Genomic DNA, 15,575 nt, shown 5'->3' on the forward strand with positions numbered 1-15,575 from the left:
GTATTGTTCAAAAAGGACGTATTTTTTATCAATTTGTAATACTTTTATGAGCATATGTGAGAAAATTACTTTAAATCAAACAGTGAGGTCATTTTACGTAGCATGGAGATACTTTTATCTCTTTTATTTTAATACTTTTTGAATTGCATAAAGTTTTTTATTTTCTAATTGAAATGGAAATTTATATTAAATTAAATAAGAAATGAGGATTGAAAAAAGTTTTTTCTCATAATTTGTATATAAAGGATAAATAATGATGTGAATAATGACTTAATTACAAAAAATAAAAATAAAATAAAATATCTAATGTAGGCTCAACATCAGATTTTTCCATGTACGCCTATTAAATTGCAATATACATTTTTAAAAGTACGTAAAATCTTACTTCACTAATAACTTCTGATATTTTTTCATATTTTTTTTTTATTGTTATTATTGAATTATTATTTATCGTAAAACGTTTTTACAATCAGAGGTTAATAACTACACTGATAGACAAAAAAATATTTTTTTAATGTTCCTCTAAGTATGATACCAATTCTTGAATTCCTTTTTTGCGTACATTACAGATCTGTAAATACAATTTTTTCTGTCACCGTTAGTTTTAAATAAATTACGCTTCAAAAATAATTAAGGGAAAATATAGTTAAAATCTGTAAAATTTATAATTTTGCATGGCCTTATCTGTGTTAGAATGATTGAAACATTACTTTAAAAAATTAATCACTACATTAGCTTTAATCATTACATAAGTGTTGATGTATTTTACCAGACTATTGTTAAAATTAATACAAATAAAATATTTATTTAAAATAACAGCTACTGGAATGAAACAGTTAATTTAAGAATGTATAAAACTTTAATTTGAAATTTTTATTGATTTGTCTTACATTTTGTGTATTATACAAAATTTTAAGGTGATCAAAATGTCCAAATCATAAATTCCATACTTGTAATTATTTAATGACATGCATTATTATATATTAATTACACTGATAACAAAAAAAATTTTTTCACTAAGTATGATACCATTTCTTGAATTGCTTTATTGCGTACATTACAAATCTGTAAATACAATTTTTTTACCACTCTTAGTTTTAAATAAATTATGCTTCAAAAAAAATTAAGGGAAAATATAGTTAAAATCTGTAAAATTTATAGTTTTGCATGGCTATACCTGTGTTAGAATGATTTAGATGATGATTTTATTTTATAAATAGTCTCAGATACATCCCGAATTAATGTCCAACAGTAATCGGCTAGCATGTTTTCCATTGTTAGCATGTTTAATCGACTAGTATTCCATTTCCCTTTCTAGCGGCTTTCCATCACTGAAATGTCTTGGTGGAAACGTACACCGTGTTCGTCACTTACGTCTCCGAGGTTGTCCGGAAAAAAATCCAGATGTGAATGGAGGAAAAGTATTTTCAAAGACATTACACCCCATAGTTTTGTATGAAGTAAAAAGTTGATTAACAATATCGTGGTAATCGTCGGATTTTTGTTTGCCGAGAAAAATTTTGCAAACGTCTTTAAATGAAGCCCAAGCTGCACTTTCTATACTATTTAACATCGAGTTAAATAGATCATCTTTGACCGACTCCCTTATTTGAGGACCAACAAATATTCCTTCTTTAATTTTTCCTTCTGTTACATTCGAAAATTTCTGCCTGTTGTACAAATTCCGGGACTGTCCTTCTTCATTGCTTTTACAAAATTTTTCATTAGTCCTAGCTTGATATGGTAAAAAGAGGGGGTAAACTATTTTGCAGTTGATTGCAACAAAAACGGAGGTGCACAACTAAATGTTGCAACAGTCCTAAATCCAAAATTTTAACATCCTACGGCTAATCGTTATTGAGTTATGCGAAATACATACGTACGTATAGACGTCACGCCGAATTAGTTAAAATGGATTCAGGGATGGGGAAAATGGATATTTCCATTTGAAATCTGAAAACCGAAATTATTCGCGATCACAATAATAATTCCTTTACCTCCCACAAGGAATTAAAAATACTTGTCTCAAGATTTAAAATATCAACTTAAATAAACAAAAAAATAAGTAAATTTTTTTACAACGCTGATTTTTTACATTCGTTACCAAGAATATACACTTAGAATCTTTATAAAGTTTTTTTATGTTCATGTACTTCTTTAAAAAAAATTCGAATCTTATATTTATACAGAATAAGTAATTACGTTTAAAAAAATTAACTTCTTTTTAAATACCGTATTTGCTCGAATATATGTCAACCAAATACAGGTCGATCTCCATTGTTACTTCCTTGTACGAAGTAAAGGAAGTACTGTGATCGCGAAAAATTACGGTTTTCAGATTTCAACGGAAATATTCATTTTCACTATCCCTGAATCCATTTTGAGTAGTTTCGGTGTGACGTATTTACGTACTTACGTAAGTATCTCGCATAATTCAAAAACGATTAGCCGTATAATGTTGAAATTTTGTATTTAGGACTGTTGTAACATCTAGTTGTGCACTCCCTTTTTGATGGTAATCGACTGGACCAAAAGTGTCCAAAAAAGCCCAAAATCCCCCAAAAATTGGATTTTGGACTTTTTCTTAACTGCAGTAATAAGCCCTCAATGAGAGCTTTTCAACAATATATCATAAGTTGTACTTATTTTCATTGGTTCCAGAGTTATAACCTAATGAAATATTTGGATCTTACAAGGGAAGGGACATCGGTTCGAATCAGACTTCATTTCCTTTTCTTTATTTTCTTTATTTTTTACCTTTTTTTTAATTTAAATATATTGTTTTATTAATTATTAATCTGTGACTGTAAAAAAAAAATACAATAAGTAATTATTCAATAGTAACAAAAAAAATATATATATGAAAAAAAAAATCAGAAGCTATTAGTGAAATAAAATTTTATGTACTTTTAAAATGTGTATATACTGTAACAAGACCGGTATAGCAGGCCTGAGCAAAGGATTCCACTAATTATTTTGAAATTAATAGGAAGTATAATAATTGAAATTAATTGAAAAGGAGAACCCTTTTTGTAAAGAACAGGTCCGTTTTACAATCATCCTTTGTTATACTGCCCGCTATCACACAATTAACACCTGTTGTGTGTTGAGAAGAAACCAGGTTTGGAATTCATGGGAACAAAAGTTTCGGTCGACTGTTCTCACGCTTCGAGTTGGGTCCGGTCCGGCAGATAAAGAGGCTAGAAGTATAAATAGCCCAGTAAGACCAGCTAAAAAAAGCTCGTCCCAACATCACGGACAGGAGTCCGGAACAGAGCCCAGCAGAGATGCGTCCTGAAAGGCAGCTATAACAGAAGTGGATGAAGAGCTTCTACACAACCCCTCCTTTAAAACTTACATGTAAATCAACTTAAACCAGCAACTGTGACTCCTCCGGAGAAGGGGGCGCATTGCTCCATCTACATAGTTAGTGCCCCGTTGTGGCGTATTCCTGCTAGTCTATGAAGCGTTAGCACCGAAAGGACTTCAGTGGACGGTCTGAAGGGGAATTACGTCGGGAGGACAGGTTTCATAAGCCTAGCCTTCCGCGGTTGGCCCATAAAATGGGTTCGATAACGCTGGTTTAACAACGGATTGGAATGCAATTAAATCCGTCCTTAAAAAACACTAAATATTAAATAAGACAAAACTTGAAAAATTAGATACGTCATTTTAAATAAACTTTTAAAAACACGCCCGATAGAATTATCCAGCAGCAAGGGACACTGTCCAGGCTCTGCAATATGTAGGGAAAATCTATAAACTCCTGCCAACTTTGCATTCCATTCCTAAAAAAAGAGTTCTATTAGAACCAGTCTGCGAGACGTTACGGCGTCTGTCCACCGAGGAGAGTCACAGGTGTGATTCTGCGAGACGTCAGTCCAGCGAGCAGAGTCTTGAATCCAGTTCGATACGAGTAAGATGACGCCACGAGTAATTCCAGCAAAGAAGAAATATTATTGGCGAGTTGCAGTACAACTATAAAAGTGAAAGAAATAATGCAGTAAACTTCATTCATAAACCGGTATGATAGATAGCAAAGGTATTTGCAAGTGAACACTATGGGATTGTTTGATAATACAATAATAATGGTTAAAAAAGGTTAAGACTAGCGGTTTCTTTTGTTAATGGATTTGAATTCTAGTTTTCTATTTATCTACCTGAAATAAATTCGGAACGATTATTTATTTTGAATTCTGCCTTATAAATAACCTGTATTTATTATTTACTATTGACATTTTATCACTATTTGATGTGTAATATTTTGATAATTTTTTGTTGATTACGTATTATATAGAAATAAAATTAATATTGAAATACGAAAAGCGAAGGAGAAGTATTTTAATGATAAATTTAAAAATTTTCAAAAGAATGATATTAAGGGTAACTGGAAACTACTTAACTCTTTGATGGGGTTACCCTCTAAGCGTAACTTAGACGATACTATAATTAAACATGTAAGCGGTACATCTAATGATGTGGGTAAGGTCGCTGCAGACATTATTGGTAAACTCTTTGTAACTTCAGTAGATTATATTAAACATAATTGCATACATAATTTCTTGAAATTCACGGGTGGCAATTGCATGCAGCTTGTGTCTTTTCATTTACCTTTAAGTTCTCCTAAACAAATAGAAAAAAATAATTTCATCTATGAATGATAAAAAATCGCCAGGTGTAGATGGCATACGGATCAAAGATTTGAAATATTTTGTTAATAAAGTCAGCCATTCAATTTCAATTATAGTAAACAATATAATTAAATCAAGGAGGGTTCCTGATCTATTGAAGATGTCTATTGTTAGACCTATCTATAAAGCTGGTTCTTTTAAAGATTTAAATAATTATCGTCCAATTTCTATACTATCATATATCGAAAAAGTTTTTGAACGGTATGTCTCTATGCATGTTACTAAGTACCTTGATGATAACAAACTAATCAGTGAAACTCAACATGGTTTCAGAAAGGGGATTGGGACTAATGATGCTATAAATGATTTATCTGATTTCGTCAATATTAACTTAAATAAATGTAACCATGTAATCTTACTTTTTTTAGATTTTCGTAAAGCCTTTGATACGTTAGACCATCATAAACTTCTAGATGCCCTAAATAAGCTAGGGTTTAATGGCCCTTTTAATAATATGCTACAAAACTAATTTAAGTAACAGAAAACTAATTGTTAAAATTAAAGATAAATATAGTGATAGATACGAAACGGATACGGATAGTGGCGTGCCTCAGGTCTATCTTGGGCCCGACACTTTTTAATCTGAACGTTAATGATATGTCTAGGGCAATCTCTAATTCACGTCTTTTGCAATACGCTGATGATAGTGTTTTAGCACTTGGACATAAGCAATTGGATGAAGCAGAGTTTTTAATGCAAGAAGATTTTAATAATCTATAAAAGTGGCTTCATGACAAAGGCCTAATTATTAACGTTAAAAAAACTGTTGTTTTACACGTAAGATCTCCTTATCTTCGATCCCAAAGACCAATAAAAATTATTTGTCATACATGTGACTGTATAAAAAATTACAACATAAACTGTAATTGTGAACATCTCCAGAATGCTGACAAATACAAATATTTGGGTGTACATTTTGACTTTTTTTAGATGGGATCACCATATAAAACATATATGTAAAAATTTAAGAGTGGTTGCTATGAAATTCCACCACATCTCACCCCTATTACCAATTCACTGCAAACGCTTACTCTATTCATCCTTGTTTGAATCTGTTATTCGATACGGCTTGACAGCATGGGGATCAGCCGCAGATTAGCTCATAAATAAAATAAATTTAATACAAAATAGGGTCATCAAAGATATTGCTCGTTATGATTCTGATAACAATTATGACACCAATTTAAATAATCTTACAAGGTTTCTGTCAGCTAGAGGTCTATTTAAATTCTTAATTAATTTTAAGAACTTTTACAACAGTGAATACAGGGTAAATGTAGAAAGTGGATACAATTTGAGAGCAATTAGCTTTATTACAGATAGATATAATAATACTTACGGTAAACGATTAAAGAAGTATGTTGTTCCTGCATTACTTAATTCTTTACCGAATCACCTCAATAATATAAAAATTAAAAAAAAATGATTTAAAAAACTTCTCATTGAGTGGGCATTAACTATAACGTAATAGGTACTAACAGGATTCATGTTGGATTTATACTGGGAGTCCAGACAATTATAACATGATTATAGTTATTATTTTAATGTTAATAATTATTATAAATCAATAAATAATGTATTGTTGAATGGTTAAAGCTTAGTTATTTATTGTGTAAGATATTGTGTTATTAGTTGTTGTAATTAAGTATAGTTTTGTTTCTTAAATATAGTTTTAGTATATCTGTCGACAGACTTAGGTCTGACGGATGATCATGTAAGTTTTAAATTGTAAATAAATAAAAAATAAATGAGTTTACTATTTTTTTTATTAACTGTTTTATTAGTATTGTATTTATCAGCATTGTTATTATTATTAATTTGTCTGATTGTAATTATGAACATTTTAAACCAATAAACTGTAATTACATAAACATTGTAAATAGTCAACCACTCAATATCCTGATCGAGCCGCGAACCACGCGACAATATAATTTAGTAGACATTATTACATATGTGTATATGTAATAGATTTAGTGAAACATCTGATTATTTAATATTAATTGAAAATTATAATTTAGAATCGTATTATTTTTGGATTTTCTAGTTTAATTTTATTTAATTATTTAGGAATTTCTGTTTAATTCTATTTTTATTAAAGTTGACTACATTGTGACTAAAAAAGACCCTCACAAGAACAACATATACACTGAGGCATATATGCCCGATCTTTAATAAATTGCAAAAAATTCGTATCTTTTAGTTCATTACTTCTCTGATATTGTCTGACAATATTCTCCCTAAGTCGGAGCATTTCCTTTATTTGTTTTTTGTTGCAATGATTTAATCGTTCTTTGATTTGATATAAATTTGATATCTTAATTTGTGTGCACGTTCTCTGGTTTTCAAATTTTCTCTCTACATTCATCATCCTCTTTCTTCTTCTTTCCTTGATCTTAACGTTTACTTCCTCTTTATATTTATCATCTTCTCTTAATTTGTTTATTCTTCCCTTGTCAACATTTTCTTCCTTATTAAATACACTCATACGTGCAGTCTCCTTAAACTCTGTAACTGAATAAGGTATAAATAGAATAGCATCATATTAAAAAAAACTCATGTGGGTCCCACATGACTTCCTTGTACACCTATTAAATTACATACACACATTTCTTTTTGAATGAAAAATACATTAAACTTTATTTCATTAACAACTTCTGATATTTTTTCATACTTTTTTTTTATTGTTATTATTGAATTATTTATCGTATTTTTTTACAATCAGAGGTTAATAATTATTAATAAATCAATATATTTAAATTAAAAAAAAGGAGATGAAGTCTGATTCGAACCGATGTGCCTTCCCCTTCCAAGATCAAATATTTTATTAATTAAAATTTCATTTGGATATAACTCTGGAACCAATAAAAATAATTACCACTTATGATACATCATTGAAAATCTCTCAATGAGAGCTTGCTTATTACTGCAGTTATGAAAAAGTCCAAAATCCAATTTTTTTAGGACTTTGGCCTTTTTTGGACACTTTTGGTTCATTCGATTGCAATGAAAAGGAGAGGTGCACAACTAGGTGTTACAAATGTCCTAAATCCAAAATTTCAACATCCTACGGTTAATTGCTTTTAAATTATACGAGATACTTACGTACAGACGTTACGCCGAAACTAGTCAAAATGGATTCAGAGATGTCAAAATGGATATTTCCGTTGAAATCCGAAGACCGAAATTTTTCGCGATCACAATATTTCCTTTACTTCGAGTAAGGAAATAAAAATGTGTATAAGATTTTCAATAAAAAAATATTTTAAAAGAAATAACCCTGATTGCATTTTTAACATTTTTATTTAAATTGTTTTTTTACATTTTCATGAAAAAAAATTAAAAACCTCAGTTCACAAAAGTCCGCCCGATAATAAGCAAGACCTAGCAGCAAGGAAATGTTCTCCACATTCTGTGATTAATAGGGGGATATGTATCTCCCATTATATTTTTGTTACATTCACTATGCTTATTAACTTAACTGTTATTCTACCATCTCCAAAATTTGTAATTTACCTCACACTGAGGAGGTAGATACTTATTCAGGTCCAAAAGAAGTTTAATAATGTCTTTTCTAGTATTTAAGACAACAATAATATTGATTTATTTCAAACAAAGCCATTCACCTTGAATAGTTTTATTGATGAATCAGTATTTTTATTTCCTGTTGATACCTAGAAAGTTAAAACTTGTATTTTAAATATAAAGAATAAATATTCCGTATCATAGATGCTATTGTTATCCCTGTTACAAATTTAATTAATGAATCTAAGGCAGTTAGGATATTCTCATATATTCCTTAAGATTTTGAGAAGGGTATTTTCCTTCCTTAAGAAAAGTTTGACATATAATTTACACATTTTAGTCCATGTATTAATTATTCTTATTTTCTAAAGTATCTGAAAAAAATTATGCAAAATCGACTTTTAACATTTCTTGAAAAGTTTTAGAAAAAAATGTTCTACTGAGTAAACCATTTCCCAGTTTTTATAAAATATTTTAAACACCGTAGATAACAACAAACAATTCTATTTTCAATTTTTTGCGATCTCAGTAAATCCTTCAAAATTTAGTTCCTCTTTTTATTGATGAAAAGTCTTAGTACTGTATCGGAGAAGCTGCTTACAACTAATTAAGTTCATACATTACCAAACGTAAACAAGCAGTTGAATTTCCATTTTCTGGTAAGAATACAAATGTAATATTTAAATCCTCACTTCAAGATCTGATTTGAATTGTACACATCTAACTTTAAATATGGATAAACCGTTGTGTTATGATTCTCAGGTAGAAGTAACATTGCTGATCATGTGGATAGTTTTCCCTGTAACAAAATTTTGCTGTTGCTGTTTTGCTCTGTAGGGCCTTAATAAAACAATATGCTTGTTATCATATAAAGTATAATGTTATCTTCTTCAAAAGGTTAGAACAAATTTTTAAGATACAAAAATTAGCTGTCAAGTCCAGTATCTTGCACCCAAAAGTACGAATCATGTAGACCTATACTTAGAAAATTAAATATGTTAACTTATCGTTGTGTTTATGTTTATGATTATATAATCTTTGTTAAAAAGAATGGTCATTTATTCTTGAGAAGAATGCAATAATTTATCTAATAGGTTTATTCTGGATTCATAGGTATTTTCAAGATAATGTTAGAAACAATTGTGTCAAAAATTATTACAAATATTATTCATAAAATTTGGAAAGCTAAGTGACAGGCAGTGTAGATGGATTAACCCACCGGGTTGGTCTAGTAGTGAACGCGTCTTCCCAAATCAGCTGATTTGGAAGTCAAGAGTTCCAGCGTTCAAGTCCTAGTAAAGTCAGTTATTTTACACTGATTCGAATACTAGATTGTTGATATAGGTGTTCTTTGGTGGTTAGGTTTCAATTAACCACACGTCTCAGGAATGGTCGAACTGAGACTGTACAAGACTACGCTTCATTATACATATACATATACTACTAATTATACTACTAATACATATCATCCTCTGAAGTATTATCAGAAAGGTAATTACTGTTGGCTAAATAGGAAAAAAAAAGAAAGAAAGAAAAAAAGTGTAGATGGATTGCAAGACCGACTAGGAATATAAATTCAAACGCATGGTATGTGCACAATATGAATGCGCTGTACTATTTTCTTTTATAATCCACCTTAGGAGAGTTTTGTGACTAGAATATTTTCATATTCCTGCTAACATATAAAAATCCCCAAAAATGTTATTACTTCCCAACATTTTTCTATGATAACATGTTTGGCACTGGTATTATTCCTTCCCCTCCTGAAACTCATATACTACTGATAGATTAGTGTAGATTATAAATATCAATACGTTCAGCAACGATTAATGATAGCCGAACGTTTTGTATGTATTTCGAAGGGACTAAGTAGTACGTGATACCCTCACTAGGTGCACTAAAACTGATTAAAAATTTATCGTTTAACACGATACAAGCATTTAACAATGCAGGATTATAATTAAATTACAGTTTTATACAGAACTGTAGTTTTCACCGCACCATTTTAAAATGTCAATAATACTAAAATCCTTTTCAAATATTTATATATTTTTTATGTATAACGAAAATTAGACTCAAGCTTTGTTGATTTTGGTTATAAATAACTTCAGAATATTGAACACATTTTAAAGATGAAACCTAGTAAGCTGATCATTTCTTTATAAAACTGTTTTTATTTTATGAATAGTAATAAAATGATGAAGAAATTTAGGCTGGCACGAAACATGTTTTCTAGTTCTGAATACATAGGTACACAGAACCTTATTAATCATACTGTACAAGTATATTTTTTATTCAGAAATAACTAAAAGTTCAAAAATAAAAGTTTTTTAACTATGTATAATTTTTAAAATAAGAATTTATTTTGCTCTTTCATAACAAAAGCAAAGTTTATTTAAAATAATTACATGCAATTTTCAATGTGAACATGAAATAAATATTATACTGTATATACACTATTCTTATACCTTATATAAAAATGTATAATAAACAATGTTTTTTAATTACTATCCATTCTTATTAAACCTTTTTTAACATAGATTAACAACCAAGATTAAAATCATAATTACATTTACTATTATTTTTACAGTATCTCTATGGTAACTTAGCTAGATTTAATTAGTTATAAGAACAATATACCTAACGATATAGTTATAACAATATACCTAACAATTGGGTATTCAATATCCCAGCAATATACAATAGGATGATAAATTTTCAAAACTGTAAAATGGAAAAGGAAAATTAGTTATAATTATAGGTAAAGAATATGTTATTACAAGTCCCACAATATTCTTTTCCCTTCACCAGAAAGTAAAAAAATAGAAATGATGACAGAAGAAACAGATTATTAAATTAAATATTTAAACAGAGATTTGAATTTGATGTTAACATGCATAAAATGCGATGACAGGAAGAAAATGAGAAGGGAGATTAATTGAAGATTATGGGGTAGATCATAGGACAAAAGTAAGAACTAAAGTTTGAGAATTTTGTCTCACATACAAACTAATGATTGTGAAAAGCCTTTATAAAAATCACAAAAAAAAGTAATACAAGAGTGGTACTAGGAGATATATACTTTTGGAACAATTTGATTGATTTTTATAAATGTTTGAGCAGAGTTTTTAAAACCAAATCATAAATTGTAAAACATAATCAGAAGCAAACATTAATTCTATCATAATTTAATTGAGGTGAAGTTTAAATAACTAAAACGAAAAAATGAGAACAAAAAGAAGAAATACAAACAGACTAAACAAAAATTATGTAAAGTTAAAATAACCAATGTTGGCACATATCTAGTAATTACTGCAAAGGAATATCTTTTGAAAACAAATTTACAGACTTAAAAAGAGAAAATAAAAGCATGTTTATAAAATTTTTTTATAAACATGCTTTTAAAAAAATGTAAAAAAAATGGATAATCCAATAAACATAAATAAAAGATAATTTTTTTTCTCAACAAAATAATATGTATAAAGTTGTCTATTTTCGCAAGACCACAATGAAAAGCATGGTGCGCGACCTCAGTTCTATTTTGTACCTAACTTTAGTTCAACCAAAGAGATTTACTAGATATTGTATATTGACTCTATCATTTCCAGTTTGCACCAAAACCTTTGTCATATTTAAAGAATCTATGAAAGCACACCCCATGCTTTTTATTGTGATCTTGCAAAATCAGACAACTTTATACACATTATTTTGTTGAAAACAAAATTATCTTTTATATGTTTACTGGGTAATCCATTTATTGGATTTTTTTAAAAGTATGTTTTTAAATTTTTTTTTTTACTTTATACTTTTTATTAGTATGATGTTTAAATATTTATGGGAGTAAATATAATATGGGAGTTTTCAATATCTCGTACAAAGGTGTTTGAAGCATTATCTTGGTTGATTGACTACATCAAAGTTCATCCCAAAAACATACAGGCATATTTGTATTCCACTCTCCACCTTCTGTGCATGTGTACTACTATTCTCTACCTTCTGCACATAAAATACAGTTCAGCGAGTGGTAACCATGGAACAAAAGTGAGTTAAAAAAAAGCATGTAAAATAAAGCAGGAGAGGAGTCTTAGGGTGAAAAAATAGTAGAAGTAGAAAACTACGGATAAAAAAGTTAAACTAAAATCGATAGATGAACAAGTATAAAAATGTTAAAGATAGTAAAGGCAGGAAACAATCTAACATTGTTTCCTGAGGTGGTTTAGAGTTAAAATTATTGAAAGTCCAATGCAATAAAGAAAGACTGGTTGATGCAGAAATATAGTTAAATAGCGAAAACTATATTTATTAGAAAGGTAGACGTAGCACATAAAAAAATTGATAAAATTTTGCAAAGTCTAAAAGTATTAGAATTAAATGTAACAGATGGTAGTAATAAATTAAAGGTCTGTACAGAGAGTATTAATTATCAGAGAAGACTATTTTGAGATTAGAGCTTTTATAGGTTTGATTAGTGGTCCATAAATACAGGGTAGTAGGGGTAAATTACACCATCAGAATTCCCTCCTGTATTGATAAGAAGCAGAACTGTACAGAATATAGAGGTATATAAAAAGTACCCACACAATGATGCTAACATACCAAAGAAAGCAGATAAACATAAGAATGATGACACTATCAGTCTAATATCTTGTGCATTGAAGATATTCATCAGGATATTTTACAGGAAAATAGTATGTTTAATGGAAAGACCAAACATCTATGTACTAGGTGAAGACCAATTCAGTTTCAAAGAAAGAATATGGATATAAAGTTGGCCATTCTGCCAAGCAGATTAATCATAGACAAAGAGTTTTAACTCGCAATTATAGATCTAGAGAAGGAATTTGATGATGTAGAATGGGATAAACAGCTTAAAATTTTAAGGAAAATTTAACTGAAATGTAAGGAATGACTTATTTATAATTTGCACAAAAATGAAATAGAAGACAAGAGTAGCAAGAAGGCATCTTTGCAGCTGTGATTCAGAAAGAATTAGAAAAGGATGTAATATGTTCATATAGATTTTGTATATGTAAGAAGCAATATAAAAATTGAAGCTAAATTTGAAAGTAGAATAAATATTCAAGGAGAAAGGAAAAATGTTAAAATTCATTAATGACATGGTAGAAAATTTAAATCATTAAATACTGATAGAAAAGAAATTCAGAAATAAAAATGAAAAAAATGTAGTGAATTTGATGAAGGAGGATAATGATTAAATCATTACAATAAATCATAAATGATGAAATTGAAGGAGTATTAAAATAGGATACAAAAAGGACCATAATTGGAAATTTGTTTATTACAAAATGATAAAATTACATGATGATTGGCAAAATAAGGTATAGACAAAAGCAAATCGATATAAGAAAGTTTGATTTTAATACAATAAAGATATCTTCAGTATCAAATATTGATTTTAGAACTAGAAAGACCTTCTTAAAGATATTTATGTCAAAAGTAGTTCTTTACTCTATTGTGTTGGACAATAGAAATATCATAAAGAAAAGATAAAAATGTTAGAAATGCAATGTTAAGAGATGTTAAAAAAATTGATGGGTTGATAAAATTTGAATAAAGAAATTTAAGAATTTAAAAAATGATTAGAAGAGGAGAAAAAGTTTTGGCAAAATTTAGATGAATAGATTAGTTTGCCAGTTAAAACATTTAGATTCACTTAATTTGTTTTGGAAGATAACAGATCTGTAGAAAGTAGAAACTAAAACCGAACACAAAGAATGAATAAATGTAAAGCAGAAAACTGAGGATACAGAATGTAGTAATTATGTTGTGGTTAAAAGATTAATGCAGATCAGAAAGGTATGAAGAAGAATAGCGTAAAACCAGTCAAACGACTTATTACTTCCAAAATAAATAAAATTCTCAATTTTAAGAATGAAAATCATAAAGCATTCTAAGTAGATTACAATTCACTTTAAAAATACCACTTTTACTTACAATAAGGTATATCTACTGAGTGCTGTTTAAAAAAATAAAGATTGAATGTGAAAATCATGTAGTTCGTTGTTCAAAATTAAATGATTTTTTTCATTAAAGAAGATTTATTTTGATTCCCCCATATTATAGAATTTATATAACAAAGAAACTGATATATACATAAATAGAGGCCGTAAAAGATCAAATTCCAAAAAGTCCTTGTTGTCCAGTGCTTATCATTGTAGAATGGATACAACCAAATGTTTCTTTCATAATGTGTTCCTTCCAAACTGAAAAAAAAAACAGTTTATTTCTGATAAACATTCAAACTTTTATAAAAATATTCCAAACTTTACCAATACAAAATTACATTATGTACATTCCAGACTTTACTCATACATAATTACACAAAAATTAATTATATCTTGACAAGTGAATTAATAGATATATATCCTTTATTATTTGCTTAAGTTTTACATTTTGTGTTGTTTCCAATGATAGAGACCAATTTTTTAGATTTAACAAAATAATATTTACATTCTTTTTTAATTTTTTATATAAACATAATAATATTATATTATTGTAGCACATACTGAATTGCACTACATCTCCCACCATTAAAAATTAAAAGAAAAAATATTGCAACTAGAATAAAGGAGCATTTAGCTCATCATAATTATAAAAATTTAGGAAAATTGACTCCAATTTCGCTTTTAAATTGATCATAAAATAAATAAATATTAGGCTACCTAATAAAAAAAAATAATTTATAAAAAAAAAAAAACTGTGAAGATTTAGCATATGAATAAAAATTTACAGAATGATCAAGAATATATTAAATTTTCACTTCACATGTTCGTAATTATCACTGAATAATATATGTTTTATGTTTTTTTATATACATATTTGATAAAAATATAATATACACGACATATATTTTAATATATCTTATGATATGGTGAATGGCTATATGTATAGAATACTTAGACTGTTGCTAATATCAGCAACACAGCAGTAAAAAATATTAAAACTTTTTATAAAGTAATCAGGCTGCAAGTTTAAAAACACAAACGTTTGTCAGTTGATGTCTAAGATCATTATTAACTTAAAATAAATACTAACCAATGTAATGTATAACAGATCAATTTTATTTGGCCTTTTTTTATTCAAACTGGTATTAATAAATTTGGAAATAAAAGTTTAGACTTTACAATATTTTATTAGAATATTATGTCATCAAACAAAAGGTCCTTAAAACAGCTCAGATTTATTTATTTATTTTTTTTTTTTTAGATGGCTATTAATCTGGAGTAATGTAGTAAAAATGGGATCACTGATTATAAAACTGGATTGCATATTACCCAACTTTATTAAAAAAAAAAAAAAAAAAACTATTTCATTGTGTGCTTTTATGCTAATTTACATGGC

This window comes from Lycorma delicatula, chromosome 1 (genome assembly GCF_047948215.1).
Source record: "Lycorma delicatula isolate Av1 chromosome 1, ASM4794821v1, whole genome shotgun sequence".
NCBI classification, from domain to species: domain Eukaryota; kingdom Metazoa; phylum Arthropoda; class Insecta; order Hemiptera; family Fulgoridae; genus Lycorma; species Lycorma delicatula.